This window comes from Anabrus simplex, chromosome 3, assembly GCF_040414725.1.
Source record: "Anabrus simplex isolate iqAnaSimp1 chromosome 3, ASM4041472v1, whole genome shotgun sequence".
In the NCBI taxonomy this organism is placed as follows: domain Eukaryota; kingdom Metazoa; phylum Arthropoda; class Insecta; order Orthoptera; family Tettigoniidae; genus Anabrus; species Anabrus simplex.
In genome coordinates, this window is record NC_090267.1 from 265,707,060 (window position 1) to 265,719,952 (window position 12,893).

The 12,893-nt window shown below is 42.3% G+C and overlaps 1 non-coding gene and 1 pseudogene across 1 annotated transcript; one reads left to right on the forward strand and one right to left on the reverse strand.

The window, feature by feature from the left end:
* Window positions 1–312: 312 nt before the first annotated feature.
* Window positions 313–394, forward strand: TRNAS-AGA (transfer RNA serine (anticodon AGA)). Its single transcript has one exon. It is a non-coding gene; the product is annotated as a tRNA-Ser (tRNA).
* Window positions 395–1,671: 1,277 nt separating this feature from the next.
* On the reverse strand, window positions 1,672–3,280 carry LOC136866767 (protein fem-1 homolog A-like; annotated as a pseudogene).
* Window positions 3,281–12,893: the final 9,613 nt, after the last annotated feature.

A 12,893-nucleotide genomic window follows, 5' to 3' on the forward strand; every position in this document is an offset into this window, starting at 1 on the left:
TGCCTGGCCGAAGCGGTTAAGGCGTGCTCGGTTCGCCAGGAAGGACGTGGGTTCTAATCTCCGTCAGGAAGTCGTAAAATTTAAGAAGCGATATTTCCACTTTCGGAGGTGCATATGGCCCTGAGGTTCACTCAGCCTACACCAAAAATGAGTACCAGGTTAATTCCTGGGGGCAAAGGCGGCCGGGCGTAGAGCTAACCACTCTACCCCATCACGTGCCAAGGTTAACAATGGTGGAAGCCTTTACCTTCCACTCCTCCAAGGGCCTTCATGGCCTGTACGGAGGTTACTTTGCTTTGCTTTTACATGTGTGCAGTCGTGGCTGAGTGGTTAAGGCGTCTGACTAGAAGTCAGACTCCCTCTGGGAGCGTAGGTTCGATACCTAGCGACTGCGACATTTTGTGATTTAATAAAAGAGTAGGTAGAACAATTTATAGGGAATTTGACACCAGGGTGACAGTCTTAAATGCAGATCAATGATGATTGATTGAAGGTGAACGGTCCACCTCTATGGTGTAGTGGTTAGTGTGATTAGCTGCCATCCCCGAAGGTTCGCTATGCCACGAAATTTGAAAGGTGGTACGAGGTCTGGAACGGGGTCCACTCAGCCTCGGGAGGTCAACTGAGTAGAGGAGGGTTCAAATCCCACCTCAGCCATCCTCGAAGTGGTTTCCCGTGCTTTCCCACTTCTCCTCCAAGAAAATGCCGGGATGGTACCTAAGTTAAGCTGACGGCCGCTTCCTTCCCACTTCCTTGTCTATCCCATCCAGGCGATGCTGGCTGGGCGATGTACTGGTTCTCCTCCCCGGTTGTATCCCCTCACCGAAAATCTCACGCTCCAGGACACTGCCATTGTGGCGGTCGGGGTGGGATCCCTCGCTGACTCCGAGGGAGAAACCAATCCCGGAGGGTAAATATATTAAGAAAGAAGACAGGAGAAAGAAATAATCTTCATGAAAACTATTTAAAATATTATTTATAATTCGTTTAATGTTGAGAGATATTAATCCAGTATGTATTAAGGTGTGGATATTTTGGCTCATACTTCGAGATAGTTCCTGTTTACATCCGGAAGTATTGTATGTGTGCTTATGAAAAGCCTCAAACTGTACATAACCTTTTATTTTACTGTCTTATTTCCGAAAGATCAAGTTAGTAAAACGTTAGCAGACAGCGATTGATAACGAAAGAGAGTGTGTTACTGATTACCTTGTATCTCCTTTGTATCTAAATTATGTACTATAAAGGGTATTCAATTTATAAATGTTACTGAGGTGACTCAACGATTTATTTTGATAAGGATTATGTAATTAAACTTAACATTTTTACTGAAAATTATAACTTTAAAAACGCGTATTAGGACAGAAAGGTACATAGTGCTGCGGACATTATTGTGCAGCTTTTTATGTTCAACGATACTTTCACTCATACTTTGGTCTATGGTTGGCTGCATAAGCCAAGAAAGCGCCCGGATGACAAATTCACTCTTTGCCTTGCTTTGGTAACATTGTTAATACACGACTTCTTTTGTGTCGCGGATTAATATTTCATACACTAAAAGCTCCCTCGGTACACCCGTTAAAATCACATCTTCCCTTTGGGTGGGTCTGGAGATAAGCCCGCACAAACACAGAGAGACTACTACCGGGGAATTTCATATAGATACTATGTTTAGATAGACATAAGTTGATGGAAAATGATTTTATTAAATGTCAAGTTAATGAAATATATGTCATTTTGCATGGTGACCTTGAACTCCTGACGTACAATATAAAGGTAGATGTACATCAGAATACAATCAAAACTTTCTTGTTGTCTCTTCTGCAAGGACGAATCTCAAGCAGTTGTCGGCTGGTATGGAGCTCGTTGCTTAACAACTGAAAGGTTGCTCACACACCCTCAAATTTTGGCCCACCAGCGCCTCGACTGGAATCCAGCACTTCAAGACTCTTTTCGTTCAGGTCTACATAGAGACGCGCCAACGCTTGGGCGGTGAAACAAGTGTCGTTGTACAGGATTGTATCTTTCTCCACCTGAATCTCAAAGCACGGCAAGGAAGAGCATCAGCATAGCCTGCACCTCTATACATTAAACGGAACAGTGAGTACTTGTTCACAAGTGAGTAGGCTCTGTATTCGCATTGCATCCAAATCTAATGGCACATTGTTCTAATCACTGAAGGACTGAAATTCAGTAACATTACGGAAAGCTGCCCGAGGTTGTACAACTGGTAGTTTAGGTATGGGTACGTTGTCACGAGGACCAAGAGTGTAACTAATCTGAGTAGCTATTCGCCACCGTCGAAGGGCGGTTGCTGTGCTATTGTGTTCATGGAGGAAAGTAGAACCCAATAATTCATGGGCATCAGCAATAAACTCAGACTCATATTCTACAGTAGCTATCAGATAATCAAATATCAGGGTGGCTCCTTTCAAACTGGCAGTATGCAATGCATCATCACCATACCTACTCCTCGCATCATGGTGTAGTAACAGTTTCAAACCGATGTTCTTAAATAGCACAATGTAATGCTGTTTTATTCTGTATGCCACGTGTGTTTACATATGCTCCAGGCTGAAGGAGATGGAAACATAACTGAACACTCTGAACTGAATTAATGAGGCAAATTCCAACATTATAACTAGGACGGGCAATATCTGCACCATGCTCAACTAAGTACGAGACTATATCCAGATGTGTCAAGCACTGCGAACGGGAGTTGATCCAGTATCTGATAATGCATTAACATCTGTACCATGTTCGACCAAACATTTAATAATAGGAAGTCTTCCAGACACAGCTGCACACAACAGCGGAGTCACACAATGTACAGAGCGATCATTGGGAACTTCATAAATTCCTCTCTATTTCAAGTCAACATCATACACAGTAATTAAATATTCTACAATCTCCACTTGTCCGCACTTAGAAGCAATACAAGTGGAGAATATCCCTCCTTAACATGCAACATCTCTCCTAACTTCATGGTTAAATCTTTTGAATTTTTCCTGGTAGGACAACCGAGCACCAGGAGCTGAACGTTTACATTTATGTGTTAAATCAATCGATAGTGCATCTTTCTGCTTCGCCAAGTCAACTTTGGTGCTGAACCACATATCTAATGTTTTCCCCACTCATGAACTGAACATAGGAAGAGGTTTCAATTTACATCCTATGCCCCGTACATGTCGTTCAGTATGTACAGAAATAATATCCCATAAAATTTCAGCCTCAACGTCGAGTTGGGAGGAATCTTATACGACTGAATCTCATTACTCATGAGCACAAATTCTCCTTCAAACACATCTAATAACAGTATCTCGTAGAGTACCACAACAACAGATAAATGTCGTCACAAATTATCCCAATCGCTTCAAACAAAACACCCCTCACTCATAAAATAGAAACCAATTAAACACACAAGCATTGTTCGAAACAATTCCTAGCTGATCCAACGAACATTTCTCCTCGGTAAATCTTTACCTAGTACACCTGTGTAGCTGGAAAAGTGACAGCTGACTGTAGCCGTGTCCTGAGACTGTCCTTCTCTTCACCCGTCTCACTAATGACGTCCTCACAGCTCAACACTCCTCTTTAATGCTCGGCAAGACTTGGTCCTTCAATTACACAAGTTGAAAAGTACATTTCCTAGCCCTGACACTGAGAGAAGCCCTCTCCAAATTAGATCAAAGTGCAGCGCTCCGCCTGCCAAGTCTTCCCTACTCTCCTGAAATTATTTTTCTAGACTGGTGACTAATTCTGAAAGGTTTTCTCCATTGATCCTGCTTATACATTCATTAAACGAGCCGTTTCTTTTTATGTCATGGACACGAATCTCCTCACTAGCTCGGTAAGTTGCTGCTGGCTGATAATGATAATGACTAGGGCGCTTGTGCTGCTACGCAGAATTATTTTGAAGGAGCTCGATAGCCGCAGTCGCTTAAGTACGGCAAGTATCCAGTATTCGGGAGATAGGGGGTTCGAATCCCATTGTCGGCAGCCCCGAAGATGGTTTTCCGTGTTTTTCCATATTCACGCCAGGCAAATGGTGGAGCTGTTCCCTAATTAAGGCCACGGCCGCTTCCTTCCCACTCCTAGACCTTTCCTATCCCATCGTCGCCATAAGACCTATGTGTGTCGGTGCGACGTAAAACAACTCATTATTTTAGAGTATTAGAATTAAATAAGACATTATGTAATAGTTTATAACATTTATTTCACAATACTTCCTTCAGACAATGTTCGCTGTGCACCGACCGTTAGGTTTAATTTCTACTTTTACATTTTCAAATGTTTTTCCTCGCGATAAGGCAATACAATTGTTCGTGGCTGACAGCAGGATGCGTTTGACCCTGCGTTTTGCTGATCGTAATACAAAACGCTAATGTAACAGGAAATTGGCGGCGTTTAAAAGAGAAGGGCATTCTACGCGAGGTAGCAGTATTCGCTCCCCTTATTCACACCAGTTAGAACTTCTAAATCTATGATATTATCGTACATTTTTCTAACTATTAGCCTCGTCCCGTTCAGTAATCCCTTAGTTGCGTTAAAATTCCTAAGAAACATTAAAATAGCAGCTTCCTTCAAAGTCAGCACATGGGGAGGTAGACCACTCATCCCAAGGCTGTTCAAAAATTCAATGGGAAACTGCAAAACTTCACTTTCTTTTTCAGTTACCAATTCATTCACATTCGTGTAATATCTTGAAGTTTCTGGAAGTAGATCTGAACTACCCAGTACGGCCAGTATCCAGTGTTCGGGAGATAGTGGGTTCGAACCCCACTATTGGCAGCCCTGAAGATGGTTTTCCGTGATTTTCCATTTTCACAGCAGGCAAATGTTGGAGCTGTACCTTAATTAAGGCCAGGGCTGCTTCCTTCCCAATCCTAGCTCTTTGCTGTCCGATCGTCGCCATAAGACCTAACTGTGTCAGTGCGACGTAAAACAACTTGTTATAATACCATATGAGATTTCACCATTCCATAGAGTTCTTCATTAGAAAGATCAGAAATTTCAGCTGATATCTATGACCTCTGTGTTTCTAAATTTCGAATTATCTTCTAAGGTTAGTAAGAAATTAATGTGAGGCAGATCACGTATTTTGAAACTCCACAGTGTACAAAAACGGTTTAACTATTCCAAAGATTTCCACTTTATAATGTGCGTTCATGTAGCAATGTTCACTTTTCGGTGCAAGAATTGCAGTCGTAGAGAGAATGAAGCTGTGATGAGAAGATAAAAATACATTTTTGTCATCAATTTCAGTGACGATGTCTGTATTTGGAATTATCGAAGAAGGCAAGTCGATTAAGTTGTCATCATTAGAAGGGTATTCACCATTGCCATTACCGAAGTCTACAAATTCACATTCATCTGCCTTAGGTCACATATTTTTCTGAAGCTTGAAAATTTTGAAAAGTAGCCACAGAGGTGAAAACCTAGTTGAATTTTGTTCTATAGCAGCTCTTGATGCACGAGGAACAACAGGTAATACTTGTCGGAAATCTCCTGCTGATATATTTTTTCAACGAAAGGTACTCATTACCCATTATATCTTTCAGTAACCGGTTTAAGCACATTGAAGAATGTTTGTCTGCCATGGGTGCTTTATCCCAAGTGATGAGCGTGGCAATTTTACCATTCACATTCAAACCTGATACAGAATGTTCATGTAAATTTAGGGGTAGTTAAAATCGGCTGTGAACTGTACGACGATGAGGAAGCAACATAGCAACAACTTCAGTCCACGCTACAGAAGTGACTTGTATTCCTAAAGTAATGCAACTTTGTATTGAACACGGATACACAAAAGTATTTGCAGTACCGCCTGGTTCATCCATGAAGTATACCTTGCAGTCACTTGTAGTTGCATCATTATTCAGGAGTAACTGAAGAATTTCATCAGTAACAACCCGTTGTTCTTCATTAGCTGCAGCCCTCATCTGTGCTAGTTCCGCAATTCCTCTTCATTTTGAGGGGGATACTCAGTGGTAGTTAACTCGAAAGATGAAAGAGAAAAACATATAATTTTATGTCTTGCACAGCTAATTGGTGAGCTATTTCGGGTATGTGTGATTTAAGGAAATCTTCAGACATAGCCTCTTTGAAGACATTCCATAAATTTGAAGCATTTGACGGTGGCTGAAATATATACATATTTAGGCAAAAATCTGTGGAAGCTGATACGGCATTTGAAAGGAAGAAGCATGTTCTGGACCACGTTCCCATTCAATATCGTGCAGTATTAATCCTAGTGTTGTAACGGCTGCTTTGAAAGTATTGTACATTACATTTTTATAAGTTCTCAAATGTTCGAAACAGGTGGCTCCTACCAAATGTAGCAATAATAAACGTAAACATTGTACATTCGGCCTATAGTTTTAGTATGAACTTTACGTTTATGCCATTCTTTGTTACTCCATACATCGTGAACTGGGGATTCAGAGTAAAAGTAAGGGCTTCTTGTCGCAGGATTGCCGTTCAATTTGAACCATGAAACTAAATGTGTCGTACGTAACTCAGCGTAGATAAATGCTTCCTTAGGAGCATCATTCTTGAAGTAAACGTTCTGAGAGTCAGGCAAATGAACTAGCAAGGTAACTACAGTATGCGAATGATCGTGCATAGGATATGCAAACATTCTCCGAGCTGCTTCACTTGGCCCAACATATCGAGCATTCAAGAATACATTATTTTCATCATGAGCAAGAGTACCATCTTCGACAGCTACTTCTATATTACATTAATCATTACCTTTATAGACATACTTATGGACATATTTTATTGAACGCACATTTGAACAGATCTCTATATTGATATCAGCACGGAAATAAAGCTAAAGGAGCGGATTGTATGGAACAATGAATTGATTGGTTACTTCAACATACTCTCCATGAATACGTTTAGTTATGGTTCTACGATTATCTCTCCGTTGGTAAATGCCAGTGCCATTATCTTTTGTTTCCTCATTGAACGATTTGGGAAAATCCTTTTTACATTTACCGTCTTGCATACACACACAGGAAGGATTAATACGACCTCATGGTCCATGTACCATATGAGCTTTCGCCATCTTATAGAGTTCTTCATTAGAAAGATCAGGAATTTCAGCTGATATAACTTTATCTCTGTCCTCGAATTATCTTCTAAGGTCAGTAAGAAATAATGTGAGGCAGACCACGTTTTTCAAATCCACAGTGTACAAAAACGGTTTAACTATTCCAAAGACCGGGCGAGTTGGCCGTGCGGTTAGGGGCGCGTATCTGTGAGCTCGCATCCGGGAGATAGTGGGTTCGAATCCCACTGTTGGAAGCCCTGAAGATGTTTTTCCATGGTTTCCCATTTTCACACCAGGAAAATGCTGGGGCTGTACCTTAATGAAGGCCACGACCGCTTCCTTCCCTTTCCTAGGCCGTTCCTGTCCCATCATCGCCATAAAGACCTATTTGCGTCGGTGCGCCGTAAAGCAAAAAAACAAAACAAAAAAACAACTAACTATTCCAAAGATTTGCACTTTATAAATTATCGTATTAATTTTTGCACTTTAGCATAGAAAACTCGTACCACAGTGTCCGGTCGATTATTTGGTGTCTCCCAAGAATGAATACTATTTATTATTTCGAGTCATGCAGGGTTATAAGTAAATGTGATGAACAGAACACGTTTCCCAAACTTTCTGACTACTGCAATAGCGCACTATATTCTGCATCATATTCCTTGGACTCCCAATGAACGAAGAAGGCAGAACTACCATCCTACCTACACTCAAATTCTCCTGTTCAGCTCTCACACGTACAGCGTCTGCTTACCTTACATACGTCATTACACGCAATGACAGTAATAGTCATTCAATACGACAGTAATAGTCCACAAAAAAGTTGTTGAGTAAGTTTTCCAGCATTTATCACGGGATTGTAGGCACCAACAGGACCACCTCCTCTCACTGCAATTCTATATAAAACATACTGTCGGATAGTAACAGTCTTCCTTATATTTGCCTGACGTTAACCTCAATAGGCATATCTATATGCCAACCACGTTCACCAAAGGGCCAAATTAAAGTATAACACAGATGATCGCAATCCACACTATCATAACCTATTTTCTGTAATTCGCCTTCCTTTCCATATGCTGTAATATGTCTGTGAGAAAGTGGCGTTCCATCAGCTGTTTCAATTTCAAACGTAGCAGCAGTTTCAGAATTTGTTGGATCATTATAACGTCGCTTCTCTGCAGATGGTTCATGGTAGAACCGCATAACAAAATTGAATCGAGGACGATTTTCTTTCTGAGCAAGAACTTCTTCCTCTTTGACCTTCTGATGTATGGTCTTGTATGAACGAACATAAGGATTAGATTTATGTCTTTGGTCAAATGTAGGTTAGCGTCATGGGATATTATTACTTCATTAGCATTGGGGAAGTCAAGAATATACACTGACTGACAGAGCAAATGCAACACCAAGAAGGAGTGGTTCGAAAGGGATGAAAGTTGGGGAAAAAACAGAGACGGCACGGACGAATAACTGACGTTTATTTCAAACCGATATGCAGGTTACACAATGCGCACGGCATCGACTCAGTAGGATGTAGGACCACCGCGAGCGGCGATGCACGCAGAAACACGTCGAGGTACAGAGTCAATAAGAGTGCGGATGGTGTCCTGAGGGATGGTTCTCCATTCTCTGTCAACCATTTGCCACAGTTGGTCGTCCGTACGAGGCTGGGGCAGAGTTTGCAAACGGCGTCCAATGAGATCCCACACGTGTTCGATTGGTGAGAGATCCGGAGAGTACGCTGGCCACGGAAGCATCTGTACACCTCGTAGAGCCTGTTGGGAGATGCGAGCAGTGTGTGGGCGGGCATTATCCTGCTGAAACAGAGCATTGGGCAGCCCCTGAAGGTACGGGAGTGCCACCGGCCGCAGCACATGCTGCACGTAGCGATGGGCATTTAACGTACCTTGAATACGCAATAGAGGTGACGTGGAATCATACGCAATAGCGCCCCAAACCATGATGCCGCGTTGTCTAGCGGTAGGGCGCTCCACAGTTACTGCCGGATTTCACCTTTCTCCACGCCGACGCCACACTCGTCTGCGGTGACTATCACTGACAGAACAGAAGCGCGACTCATCGGAGAACACGACGTTCCGCCATTCCCTCATCCAAGTCGCTCTAGCCCGGCACCATGCCAGGCGTGCACGTCTATGCTGTGGAGTCAATGGTAGTCTTCTGAGCGGACGCCGGGAGTGCAGGCCTCCTTCAACCAATCGACGGGAAATTGTTCTGGTCGATATTGGAACAGCCAGGGTGTCTTGCACATGCTGAAGAATGGCGGTTGACGTGGCGTGCGGGGCTGCCACCGCTTGGCGGCGGATGCGCCGATCCTCGCGTGCTGACGTCACTCGGGCTGCGCCTGAACCCCTCGCACGTGCCACACGTCCCTGCGCCAACCATCTTCGCCACAGGCGCTGCACCGTGGACACATCCCTATGGGTATCGGCTGCGATTTGACGAAGCGACCAACCTGCCCTTCTCAGCCCGATCACCATACCCCTCGTAAAGTCGTCTGTCTGCTGGAAATGCCTCCGTTGACGGCGGCCTGGCATTCTTAGCTATACACGTGTCCTGTGGCACACGACAACACGTTCTACAATGACTGTCGGCTGAGAAATCACGGTACGAAGTGGGCCATTCGCCAACGCCGTGTCCCATTTATCGTTCGCTACGTGCGCAGCACAGCGGCGCATTTCACATCATGAGCATACCTCAGTGACGTCAGTCTACCCTGCAATTGGCATAAAGTTCTGACCACTCCTTCTTGGTGTTGCATTTGCTCTGTCAGTCAGTGTATAACTGGCCATATTAAGCACTTTTCCTATCTTTAGGGTATAATGTTGAAATTCGATAATGAACCATACTGTGTATTCTGAAAGTATAAGGACCATAATTTGGCGGTAAGTCAACTTCTGCACCAAACGAAACAAATGACATTGCAGTCTTGTACTGCCGAATATTCTGTCTAAAGTTTTCGGATTTTCCATCACTACCAGTGAACAACTGTTCCACTTTGTCAAGAATTGTAATAGGTGGAAGTTTTATATTTCCATTATAACAACAGAGTATGAAGCGTCCTGGTGTATTCTTCTCGGGTTTAAAATACAGCACAGAGCAATGTTGACAAACCTCTTGAAGGTCACCTACAGAAAAAGGCTCTGCATTTAGAATAACATCTGAAACAGCACAGTTTGAAGCAATCTTAAATTTCTGACCGTCAATTTTGGGATTACGCTGTCTTACAATCTTAGCAGTTGACTCACGATGACCTGTTAAAGTGGCTTAGCCTCTGAACTTGAGGAGTAACAGCTGTATTGTTGGGCTGATGTTTCCTGTCGACTACTGAAGTAATGTTGTTATTTTTCAAGATATTATAATGTCCATTGCCCAAATCCCTAGTGAATAATGTCATGAATCATGTGACCAGAACCGTAATCCGTTATTACGTCACTATTTTCCCTGTGAACTCTGAAGAGGTGCTCGTAAAAAACCTCGCCCGCACTGTGAAGTTCAGTATGTCCACTTTTCTGTCCATTACCAAGCATTACACATTTATGATCAGTGACACCTGTAATAACATTTTGATATGCAAGCCACTTCTTGGTAATATTGTCAACAACAATTGAGCGTATTTCAATATGTCTATCTTCAGTACCAGAGCGTATTTCAGTATGTCTATCTTTAGTACAATATAAACAAGAAGGAATTGCGCGGAATAAACAATTATCATCACTAATAATAGGAATCACTTCAAAATTGTTTTTATTTGAAGGACGTCACTGAAAAATATTCATGCACACGTCATCGAATTGGACTCTGTATGAAATTGCTTCCCATTTTCCAACTTCCGTTTTTCACACATCCGCTTATCATTCTTTGTATTTCTACCAACATCCATAATTAAAAGAAGTGAAACTACTCGCAAAAATCCAATGTTTACATGTTCATGTAAAACAGCATCTTATCTGAAACTTTCGCAGAACACAGCATACTGAATATTCTAGAGCTGTAAATACAGTGAGCGATTAGGTGTGAAGGAAAAACAGCATTACGTAAGAAAAGGTGTTGTGTGTAGATCAAATACAAGAATCTGCAAGTCTCAATATGAAACCCATTTTCGCTGGAGACGGCTGGAGGGAGATAGTCCCTGTAACAACAAACTTTCTCACTCTCCAAGGCGGGTGAGTAAACATTCCTTGGTACAACACTACCAGTCGAGCTGTTTGCTCTTTGAATATGCGATGGCAGAATTTCTGTTTCTTAAAAATATTACTTAGCTTCATTAGTCCTTCAAAGAGCTTCGTCATCGAGAAAAATGCACTCATAACTTTCCTCAGAATTAACCAATTTAAGTAGTTAACACCTCAAAAGAAAGCGCGTGATCCACTGAGGGTTCTTAGACCAAAACGAGCGGCGTAGCTCAACTAGAACCAAATGTATGGTTGCTTCAATGAGAAAAAATGTTGAAAAAATGAGATGTCAAATTGAATGTCCACTCATAACCTTCCTCAGAATGAAGCAATTTGAACAGCTAGGACATCAAATGAAAGAGCATGATCCATTGAGTGTTCTTAGATCAAAACGAACTGCGTACCTCAATTAGAACCAAAGATATGATTGCTTCAATGAGAAAAACGTGTTGAAAAATTAAATAATTTGAGGAAGGCGGAAGTTACGTGACTTTTTAATACTTGATGACAAATCCGTGCATTAATACCTTTCATTTCAACAAATGAAGGAGATCGACCGCATAGTATGGCCGGACGGACTGACTTTAGTTTTCATATAAAAATAATATACAGTATTAGCAGAATGCACCCGATTATTGGGGATATCAGTGTAATCTATTTGTACCCACCGTTGTTGTGTAAGTTGTCATTTCTATGTCAGTGGAAACGAAATTAGTTCAGTTAACTGCTCTGTGAATTACAAGTATTTGTACGTGCTTCTTCTTTTCCTACCACTTTATCCCACACATGTGGGGTCGCGGGTGCGAACTGGATTGGTCCTGTTTTACGGCCGGATGCCCTTCCTGACGCCAACCTTATATGGAGGGATGTAAGCACTGTTGCGTGCTTCTGTGATGGTTGGTAGTGTGGTATGTTGACGAAATATGATGAGGAGAGTGTTGGAACAGACACATATACCCAGTCCCCGAGTCAGAAGAATTAATCAGAAGCGATTAAAATCCCCGATCCGCCCGCGAATCGAACTCTGGACCCTCTGAACCTAAGGCCAGTACGCTGACCGTTCAGCCAACGAGTCGGACAATTATGTGTACGTTCTATTAGTGGAAAATCCACCTGGATCAAGAACAAGAAGGTCACATTCTTGTAATGACTTGACATAGCTACATAGAGACTTCTTGCTATCGTCAATTCTTTGTTGAAGCATGATCTGAAACTATTCTTAGAGCCAGGTTTGAATCTTAACTAATCTTAACTCCCGTGGCAGTCCCACATTTGCGTAAATGACAATTATGTGAATCTGGTAAGTTTCTTGAAATGAAAAATAAATTCGTGTGTGAACAGTGCGATCTCCATCTGCAAAAGCTATACCGCCACACACACACACACACACACACACACACACACACACACACACACACACACACACACACACACACACACACACACACACACAGAGAGAGAGAGAGAGAGAGAGAGAGAGAGAGAGAGAGAGAGAGAGAGAGAGAGAGAGAGAGGCTAAGACCGTTGACAGTGATAACTTACGTCAGGAGAATTTAATTAAATTCATATTGTGATTTCTCAACTCGCCCCTATTCCACTGAATTCTGTAATTATTTCGGAACGTCTGCTTTAACTCGAAGATCTTG